The sequence below is a fragment of the Idiotropiscis lumnitzeri genome, chromosome 14, assembly GCF_059441095.1.
Source record: "Idiotropiscis lumnitzeri isolate Australia: NSW breed Sydney's pygmy pipehorse chromosome 14, RoL_Ilum_1.0, whole genome shotgun sequence".
Lineage (NCBI taxonomy): Eukaryota > Metazoa > Chordata > Actinopteri > Syngnathiformes > Syngnathidae > Idiotropiscis > Idiotropiscis lumnitzeri.
Genome location: NC_142404.1, coordinates 11782139 through 11792724, shown reverse-complemented (window position 1 = coordinate 11792724; position 10586 = coordinate 11782139). Strand labels below are relative to the sequence as shown.

General features: G+C 39.4%; 1 long non-coding RNA gene across 1 annotated transcript in view; it reads right to left on the bottom strand.

The window, feature by feature from the left end:
* The window catches only part of LOC148323489 (uncharacterized), a 38620-nt gene that overhangs the window by 18552 nt on the left and 9482 nt on the right, over window positions 1-10586 (bottom strand). The window lies entirely within an intron of this gene.

The window sequence follows — 10586 nt, the reverse complement described above, 5'->3', positions numbered from 1 at the left end:
TTTATTTGTAGACAAACATTTACACAGCTCCAGACTTGGAGCATGTTGTCATTCTTTGTTGCCACATCTGCTCACATTTTACTCTGTAGTCGGTACATAAATGACAGCGTGACCATTCCAACCATTTCAAACTCAAACTTGGTCTCTAACAACACATAAATTACCAGTCAAGTCATGTGTTTCGAGGAGAGCGAACATTTGTGAATTCAAATGGAAACCAGGCTATCCAGTTTTTTATTTATTTTTTTTAACTGAGCTTTGCTGCTCTGAGAAGCAACGTGATTTCGCATTGCTTTGAAAGATGCTCATAATAGTGGATGAATTGTTTCCAAATACATTTTGCCACTGATTACCTGCCATAATTGCTATCAGTGATCATAATGAGTGTATTTCCCATTGAGATGTCTCAGATTCTTTTAATGTTCATTTGGAAACCGATACATTTTCCTTAACGCCTCATTAACTCACAACAGCGTAAATGAACACTTGCCAGGGTTTTTCACTTCATTTTCTCGCGTGGCGACAAGAAATCGACCATCATAAAATGGGATATCTTCCAGTGGAAAAAATGCATTATAGAATTTTCAGAAAAGCAGATGTCCTTCATATGCAATTATATATTGATTGGGAAATGCATTCATTCAAGTATGCAATCATCAAGCTTGATGAAAAAAAAAAAAAAACAACCTTTTGTATTGCTTAGAAAAACCTAGCAGTGACATTTTATTAAAGCCTCTTCAAACATCCACAGTGACGACTAGGATAATGTTTCAGATGACCATTCTGGGGAGAGAAAGACTCTGACTAAACAACTGATGTCAGGAAAGGAGAACCTGATCAATGCAGCAGAAGACAAGCGGAGCGGCAGAAAAGAGCGCCGCAACATTTGCTACACACAATGCAGAGGTGTGACAGCCAATTGCACGTTGGCCTGCTCAGCCAAAGGCCGCCTGATGGCCAGCAGGGCAGATGGACGGGATCAACTCCATGGTTAACACTGAACAGCAGTGGTCCTATCCAAACATCCAATTTCTGTCCACCCTTGAAAATGTTTCATTTGAAAGGTAACATCAATTCACCTAATAACAGGAACATCCATTACCCAATACTTGGACGACCTTGAATAATCCAATATGAGACCAAATTTTGTGGTGGAAAAAAAAAAAAGGACAATGCCATTCACTTTATTCTATTCAGTTTAAGGAATTCCAATAATTATAATACAGTGACTCAACTCACATTCAAGTATGTCTACCATTTATCTGGTAGCAATGCTAGTAAATTAACTGTTTCAGAAGTTGAGTTTAAGGAACAGATTGTCAGACAGTTATGAAGGCCTCACTGTGATGTCTCAGACTGACCACTAGGGGCGCTATGTAAAAGGTGTATGTAGTAGTGATGGGCATTACAATTCTTTTTAAGTGAATCATTGGAATCAGTTCAAAAATAAATAAAAATTAAATAATTTTTGTTTGCCAAAATCCCGATCGGTGCAAGCAAATTACTTAGCCGAGGAAAAGAAACTACAACATTCCCTCTGACAAACTAAGATCACGCAAACAATAATAAAGTCAGACAAATAAAGGTGGCGAGCGGAATGCTTAGAGAAACCAAATAGTACTTTGTAAAAGTAACAATTCTAAAAATAAATATTCTGTAAATACTTTGCATTTCAATGATTTATATTATATCAAATAAGGAGGCTATCAGCATCCCAAAATAACTTGTTTGACTGTATTTCGTATTATTTACTATTAACTGGAGTTATAGAATAACCTTAAAATAACTACAACAAGATAATTTTTGTGTGTTACTGCGCAAACATCACATGCACTGAAGTCATTTGTGTGCCACATTCGAAGGAACACATTATTCTAGTCATTTCTATTTTTTTCTCTTTTTTTTGGGGGGCTTTGCTTAGTTCAGATCCAAGCGTTCCGCCATCTGTGCAAAAGAAGAAAGCCTCGATTCAAGGCTGCCCTGTCAGCAGCTCGCCCTTTCAACGCACCCCTTCGCACATACTTCACACACTGATATCACCCCTCTCAAACCGGCTGTGTTTACACTCACGCTTAAACCCATCATCATTGCCTGTTAGTGTGATATGCATCAGTCCACAGTCCCGCTACGTCAAACTAATAGAATGAAGAGGACTGTAGACTACAGGAAGAAGAAGGAGAAAAAAAAAAGAGAGAGAGACAGTTCCGACCTCATTTGGTTATTTGACCCACTTTAATAGAGGAACTTAGTTTGTCAGCACTCAGTTGACATACATTCAAAGCAGTTATGCCTGAATGATGATCATCTTGTTGGTTTTTGTCAAACTGTCTCATTCATAATCTAACCTCGCAAAAAGTACAAATTCAACATCTTATTAATTCATTTTCTCTTGCTAGATGATTTCATCAGGCGGCCCATAATAGACCCAAAACCACGGCACAGTCCATTTGTCATTCATGCAACAGCATGTTTGCGTGGAATGCATGTGAAATATGGGATTAAACAAACGCTGTGCAAGAATAGGAAATATTTGGAGACTCACTATGCCGCTAGTCTCCAGATAGATTTATTCTTGATAGTGATAAAAAAAAAAAAAAAAAAAAAAAAAAAAACGTTGTACTGGATTGACAATTAGGTGTTTAAATTGAAGATACTTACTGTAACGACCCATTCTCACTTATGTTCATCAAGGACCGATCATATAAGAAGAAAAAAACTAAAGGGGTTCAACACGGTTCGCGTCAGCCTGAAGTGAATTCAGCTGAGAGTCAGTGACCTCACCACCAGGCATCAGATTTTACACCAGGGGAGACAACTGGTCACTGCTGAGAGCGCACTCAGATGGGTGTGTTATGGCGCATGTAGAGGGTCAGCTGTGCGTGTGCGTGTGTGTGTGTGTGTGTTAGCGTGTTGCCATGGAGACGTAGCAGTACCTGCCTGAGTGTTTCAAGCAGAGAGACAAGTTAAGTTCTAACTGAGGCTTTCGCTCTGTCACAACAACATCATGACGGCAATCTAATGATGAACCGCTACATCGCGCCATTAAAATAAAACATTAAACTAAAAGAAAATTATAAATCTAATCACTCATTGCCAATGTGTAATCTCCGGCATGCCAGAGAGCAAATAAATGCATCAGCTCAGCGCGGATACTAATGTCTTTGGTATTCATGCGAAATGATCACCCCGAGACAATGTTTAAAGTGACAACATTCACAGCAAAAAGCCGCAGTCTGATTAACAAACGGCAGGCATAACTCATTTGTCGCTGTCAAGCCAACATTTAGTGACATCAGACCCTCGAATTGACTTGATAACGAGCCCAAAGCAACAAATCTGGACATTTTTGGCACTTTTCACGTAAAAGGCAACATGTCAGTACTTCTACTTTAACTGCATAGCACCCACAGCCCCTTCCCGCTCCTCAGTTCTAAAAATAGCTATGCAAAAGCTGACACCTCAACACAACAGGTGCCTGCAAAATTGATGATGACAAATGTCAACTAAAATTCGGATAATAGATAATAGAATCAAAGTCATCGCCGCAGCCGAATTTAAACTCAATACATAACAGACGACAATCTATAAAGTGGACGCCAACTACCTGTCTGGCCGAGCCTAACCCCGGAAAACAACATTTTTGTAAATAAATGACGCTTCCCTCAAAGAGATTATAACACTACACTAATAATTTCAACTATAAAAATACCAAGAACTATGATTACAAAACACAGTTGTAGGCCACTGACGCTGAATAATTTAGCAGTTAGCACTAGAATGGCTAACAGTCTGGTTGCGGCAAAATGGCCGCCCCCTGATGGATAAACACATATGGATTTTGCTGCTTAATTCATTTTCCACACAAACTATAATAAGAGAACGCCATATTTAGACTTGTGGGGCCGCAAAGGACATATTATTGTAAAGAAAATTTTAGAGTTGACCTCCCCTTTAAGATCGTTCAAAATGAAGTGTCATAAATGTTACTACACTAAAACGTGCTACAGGGAGTATTTCTATATTGATGTTGATGACATCACAAATAATACGTACACCCCAGTATGTCCTTTCACAAATATTACTATCGATATCCTTTCATACATGCTAATAATGTATTTTCTACTAAACTTGACTTAGCATTGCTTTCCCAAAGTCTGATGTGTTGAATATTTTACACGAAAAATGTCACTGTAATTTGTTGCTGTATTTCGCAGGTTTCAGGTATTGCCAAGATTTATCGAGTGTCTACTGCGCAGGGTGTGTCGGACAGATGGTGAGTGATGCTCTAATGTCAGGGCAGTCTCCGCTCTCAGGAGCGGAAAAAAAATATGACTCATGGGCTACATTAGCGGATGGCCTACATTAACTGGAACATGGACCACGACGCCGGAAGACAACACACAAGCATGCAATTAAAGACGAGCAAAAAAAAAAAAAAAAAAAATATCATAAAATTATACCATTCCGTAGAGAGATCAAAAATGGACAGTAAAAGTTAGATGTCTGGCTTGAGCTGTGTAAATTTCCATCCTTTTTATAATTTGAAATATGCCATGACTTTGCTGAGATAGGAAGCAACAAAAGAGCCTTTCTGGAACACAATGCTTGGTGGATTAACCATTCAAGTCGTACTGCCGGGGACAAAGATTTCCCTAAGAGCAGAGCTGGCAGAAAGATAGCACCAGGCATGAACCCGACTATCACGAAACGAGGGACCTCTAACAATGATGCGATTTGTATTCCTGGAGACTTCCTGCCCAAAGTACACCACCGTGTGACATGTCCCATGAGAGGTCAGGATAGAATAACGAGTGGTAAATGCTCGATATTTATACAGCACCTTCTATCACTTTAAAAATAAATGACAACAAAGAAATAAACAAATAATTAAACAAACAAATAAATAAATAAAAATCATTCACATTATTGCCCCGTTCACATGATGCTGATTAGCAATGAGGAGGAACGAGTCTTTAATTGAGACCAGTTCAGGATCTATCCTGCCTCTCACTCAAAGTTGGCTGCGATTGGCTCTAGCTCATCATGGACCCGAGGAAGACAAGCACCAGATGAATGGAACAACTTGTTCAGTATTGCCGTGGTGATATTTATAAAAAATAAGCATAGGTAGGCTACATAACAGGAACACGACAGTACTCTCCTTCACTATCTGATGGTCTTTTTTTCCCCCTCTTGCAGAAGCATGAAGAAAGCACCGACGTGTGAATCATTATGAACATTTAAAAATGTTCTGGCTCGAAATGCAGATCAAACATACCGTTCTGATTCGCTTTCTAGTAAGGAAAATGCTGAGCATTCTCCCGTCACACTCGCTGTTTCCTTGCAACTTGGGACTGAGGGCTTTTCTGCACAGGCGGCGCTAGGGGGGTGTGCTGCGGGGGCACTGGCTCCCCGAAATATGCTTCCCCCTCGGATAAAAGTACTGCTCTGCTCCAACATAGATCAGAAAAACGGCAGGCAAAGATGGCACCTTCTTGTTGCATGTTTTTTTTTTCTTAGCTTCCTCCCAAATCCCCAAAACATGCATTTTAGGTCCATTGAAGACACTAAATAGTCAAAAAACAACGTCACACGCAACCCGACTAGGTGAAAAGGGAGCTTGCTCCAGAACGCTGATGGACTTCTCAGCAAGGAACTATCAGATGCTTCAAGCATTGTGAGCAGAAACCAGTCCTGGGCGGACCCTGCACTTGAGCACAAAGTCCGCTCGAGCTCACCCACGACCGTCATGAGGACAAGATCTACAGTAAATGGATTGCTCGATGAAGTTTGCATGCAACTAAGGGAATAAATGTATTCACGAGGCAACTTTGAATCACATTTTGGTTAACGCACTACTTATTAATGAAAAAAAAAACTAAAAACTAACATACTTTTTCACCAGAGCCCCATCTGCCTCTGGGGCTGAGGGAAATCCAATCTGCAACCTTCTAATTTGTAGCTGTCCGTTTCCCGGGGATGGGAATTGTGGACTAACCCGAGACATAAGTAGAGTGGAAAAATGACAGCCCCAAACCAAAATGACCAAGAATTCTAGTTAAAATTCAGGAAATATAGTCAAGCTCCTGCTAAGACACAGCCTTGAAACCTCCAAGTCTCGCAATAATTAAACATACATAATTGCCACATGTGACTCAACGAGAACCATCAAGAAATGCCTGCGGGCAAAAGGGTGAAGGTGATTTCGACCTCGCATACAAGCAAGGCCAGGCGTCCTGTTGCTTGTAAACTGCACAAGCAGTAAAGACGCTCCCACTACCATGACTAACATTTTGCCGGAGTGAATATGTAGTCAGCAATCTTGGATTGTCTGTTTGCACAGATGTTGTCATGAGAAAGTTCTGCTGTTTATATCTAAGGTCCAAGGTGATGGCTACCACCATCTGGTCATGTTGTGGTCGATTTTTTTATTTTTTTTTTCCCAATCCGTGTGACTGAAAGAAATTTCTTATTTCTATGATTTGTTTCCTGGAACTACAGTCTAGTGAAATGTATTGCATGGACGACGCACAGGAAACATTTATCTATCTAAGTCTTCAACGGATGAAAAACAGAAAAGACATATGCACACATGCGCGTTGCACATTTGCGCCTCCTTAAATGCATGGAAAGCCCACACAAATGTACCGACACAGACGCGCACGCTACAGGTGTCGGAGATAATGACTCATGACAACAATCCTGCAGCAGGTGAGCTTGCCAGAACTGAATTAGGAGAGGAAAGATTAGCAGTGGATAACAGGATTTGAGGAGTGCATAAAGGAATGCATGACTAGATGGACAAGTATGAGGGAGGATAGGAGGAAAAAGCAATAAATCGGCAGATGTAAGAGCGCTATATGTGAAACAATGGCGAGTTGATTTATGGGAGTCCTCTCGAGAGTTGAATAAAAAAAAAATAAAAAAATCCTGTTTGAGCAATGTGAATTGAACGATGATGAATGCGGACAACTGGATAGCACGATGAGATCAGAGCAGAGAAAGGAGGAGTATAATATTAAAAATTGTCCAGACTCTCCAGCCAATTAAGTTAACCTTTGGGATGACAGAGAAAACAAAACATGGGACTAAGACAGAAAAACAAGAATGTTAAAAAAAAAATGAGAGAGACACAGGGAGGGATAGTTGATGTAAAAAAAAAATATATAATTTTGTCATGCCCTGAAATGCCAACCTTTTAACAATTTCTCCTTCTCCGGTTTCTGGCAAACAAACGAGGAAAAAGTTCACGCACAATATCCTGCTATTATGGCGCGAACAAGAGTACCGTATGCTACATGAAGTACGAAACAACAATAACGCCATAGAAGCTAGCTTTTGCGGTAATGCAAAGACGGCTACGATCGTGCGATTTAAACATTTGAGTGAGAAGGCAACCACCTTTTGAACAGCAACAATCACATCCATTTTTGTAACGCAAAACTTTAAAACAACAACACACTCTCTTTTGATAACAAATCCAGTCGCTCCAGTCTACTGCTAGCTTCTCCTTTCACCGAGGCAGGGAAGAGTGAGATACCAGATCACACTTTGACTTATCATGGTCGGGTTACATTTAAAAAATGCATCTTGTTTACAAATACCATCACAACATAAAACATACAGGATGCTATTCTACATAATATAATATAATATAATATAATATAATATAATATACTAGAGTCCTAATCAAGAATCTCTAATGGGTGGCTGATTCTAAATGGCGAACCATTAGAAGAAGCAGAAATGTATGGTATGGTAGTTTAAAATAATTACACAGTTTTGACATATTTGCGTTTGTCACTGCTTTTAGTGAGAAGGTAACATTGAATTCCCTTCCTGATTAAACAAAAGTCAGACGCTTGTTTCCCCGTGATTTCTCCAGAAGATTAAATTTGTAAGATTTAGTGACAGCACAGCTGTGCCGTCTTAATTCTTTATCGCGGGGAAAATTAGGTTTTGTGCAAGTGCTAAAAGGTTTGAGACAGCATAAAAGGTATAGAGCGAGGGAATAAAAAGAAGAGACTCAGTTGAGGGAGTGACAAGCAAATGCATTTTGAGACTCCCCAGTGATTGGTCTTGTCACAACAGCTGATGTTTTTGTGGAAGTTAATGAGGCCATTTTGGAATAAGTGCATCATACTGAAAGAATAACTGAATGGTGTTGCAGTTTTGAACTAACTCTTACGCCAAAATCTCAACCCTAAATCCTAACTGCAAAACCCTGACCCCAACCCATAAAACTTTCCTCCAATTGCTGAATCCTTTGTTGCCATTTTTTCAACACAGTGGAACGGTCGGTCAGTTGGTGGAAAAACAAAATTGGATTATTTATTGCCTGAGGAAAAAAAACATCAATACAACTCCGTTTGTTTTTCCTAAATGAAAATATTTCCTTCCAATGCGTCTTTACAGAATATATTGATTAATGACAGTGGCTGGTGCTTTAGTCATCAGTAACATTTTAAGATAATGATTTTCGCTCGCTAATCCGTCTCATCTGAAATAACCAGAATGAATCACTATAGTTTGCAGTGCTACCCTAGCGTGTGAATACTTTTTATTGCATCATATTTATATGATTAGTACTGAGCTGGATTTTGCTGAGGAAGCTTATGCATAAGCGGGATGACCATTTTCTGTTTAGTTGGAACTTTTCTCTGCGGGTGGTTGTTAAATTAAACAACTATTGAAAGTGGTCTCAAGAGTGGAAACTTTTCCTGCACTTCATTAAATATGTAGCTCGTCGCGTATACAGGAAGTTGTCTTCTTAATGATCACAATATTAGGAACACCTGCATAAGATCGTGGCTCATTTGAATAAATTCAATGGCTGTTTTCAACTCTGCAACAGAATGTTCAATGTGAGTGCTGTATCCATGGCAACACAGCAATGAGTCCAAACCACTGCATGCCTCTTTCGGCAAGGATTTTGCCAAAAGTCGATTGTAATTGAAAAGTCGGGTTCGGTAATTTCATATTTGCCTCTGCTCTTGCATGAATTTACGAGCGCTAAACAGGCACTGGTATGGACATATTCAAGCGTCCTTGATGATCTGTGTGCATGTCAGCTTGATGCGGTGCACAAGGAGATTCATCTGGGCAAATCAACGCCAGTGTGTGTGTTTGTACGTGGATGACAGGCTGACGGGAGCGCAGGCGACACCATCAGAAATTTAACAGGATGGCGTTGTGAGTCAGCAAACCGGAGGGGATCTGAGTCAACTCCCGACTGGTCCTCGGTGTCTCTTGTGTGTTGTCGATGCGTGTGTGTGTGTGTGTGTGTGTGTGTGCGAGCCAAGTGATGGCGTGTGTGTGAGAGGGGCCACATGTCCGCATCGGACATGTGCAGATGTGAAATGGCAAAGGGTGGCAATGAGGATGAAGATGATGCGCAAAAGGATGTGTTAAATGACCAGCACAGTTTATATTGCGTCAGAATAACACGTGATGATCAAGTTGCAACATTTAAGATTCGAAATTGTCCATATAGTGAGCAAATGTGAAAGGTTGTTGGTCTATGTGCCGTGCAACTGGCCAGCTGGGGCTGTCGCCCAGTCGACAGGAGAGTAATTTCAAAACAGAGTGCCACCTTAGAGTGTGTATATATATATATATATATATATATATTATATAATCTTGTTTAATTTGTCCAAAAATTGTCTAATAATGACAAGTGTTTATATTTGTTCAGCCATCTATGCCGGCAACGCATAGTGACAGACAGAAGGTAAAATTAACCAGTCCTACTTGATGCTGTGCAAATGACAGACTAAGTTTTGCTTTTAATTAAACAGATCAAGTCACTTTGTGGGAAAATTGTTGACAAAAAACGTCATTATTTTAGTATTTTTGTTAGGCAGTGTGCCATGACATTTTTATTATATTGCATTTGCAATTTAGTAAATTACTTTTTATTTCTCTTCTTTGTTGTCCTAAATTCAGCAGTTTTTTTATTTAATCGTTTGACATTTAAATGTTGTATGATATAAAATAAATAATTTAAATTATCTAAAATAATATAAAAGTAATGATTAAAGCTTCCTTGCCATGCGGCCCGGCTTAATAATTGTCGGAAAACAATGTAAAAAGTGTCAAAAGGATTTTCTGACTAATCTCGCAGAACTTTACAAATGTTCAATATGACAACGCACATTTTCCATTTTTTGTACTATGTCTAAACCTGCTCTCCAGTTGTTGTATTTTTATTTGACAGAATTTCCGGAAAAAGGCCCACTGCACACTTGAGATGGACTTTGCTCGAGCATAATCTGACGAGCTGTTTCATTGCCAGTCAATGTTATTCTTCATCCTGAATAAAAATGAAAACATTAAACTTACAATAAACTTGAAATTCGGTTTAACTGTTCAAACTTAGTTTTAACCTAACTCATTAAAATTGTTATTAGACTACAAAATGAGTTTTTGGAACACACCCGATGTCATTACACTGTCTAATTACTCATACTTCCTTCTACAGCCTCGCAGGGAAGGCAGGGTTCAATTTGAGCATCCACTTTTGTTCCCAAATGTATTTGTTAGCCATTAAATGGGTTAATTACAGACATAACTTTTTAAACCCTGCA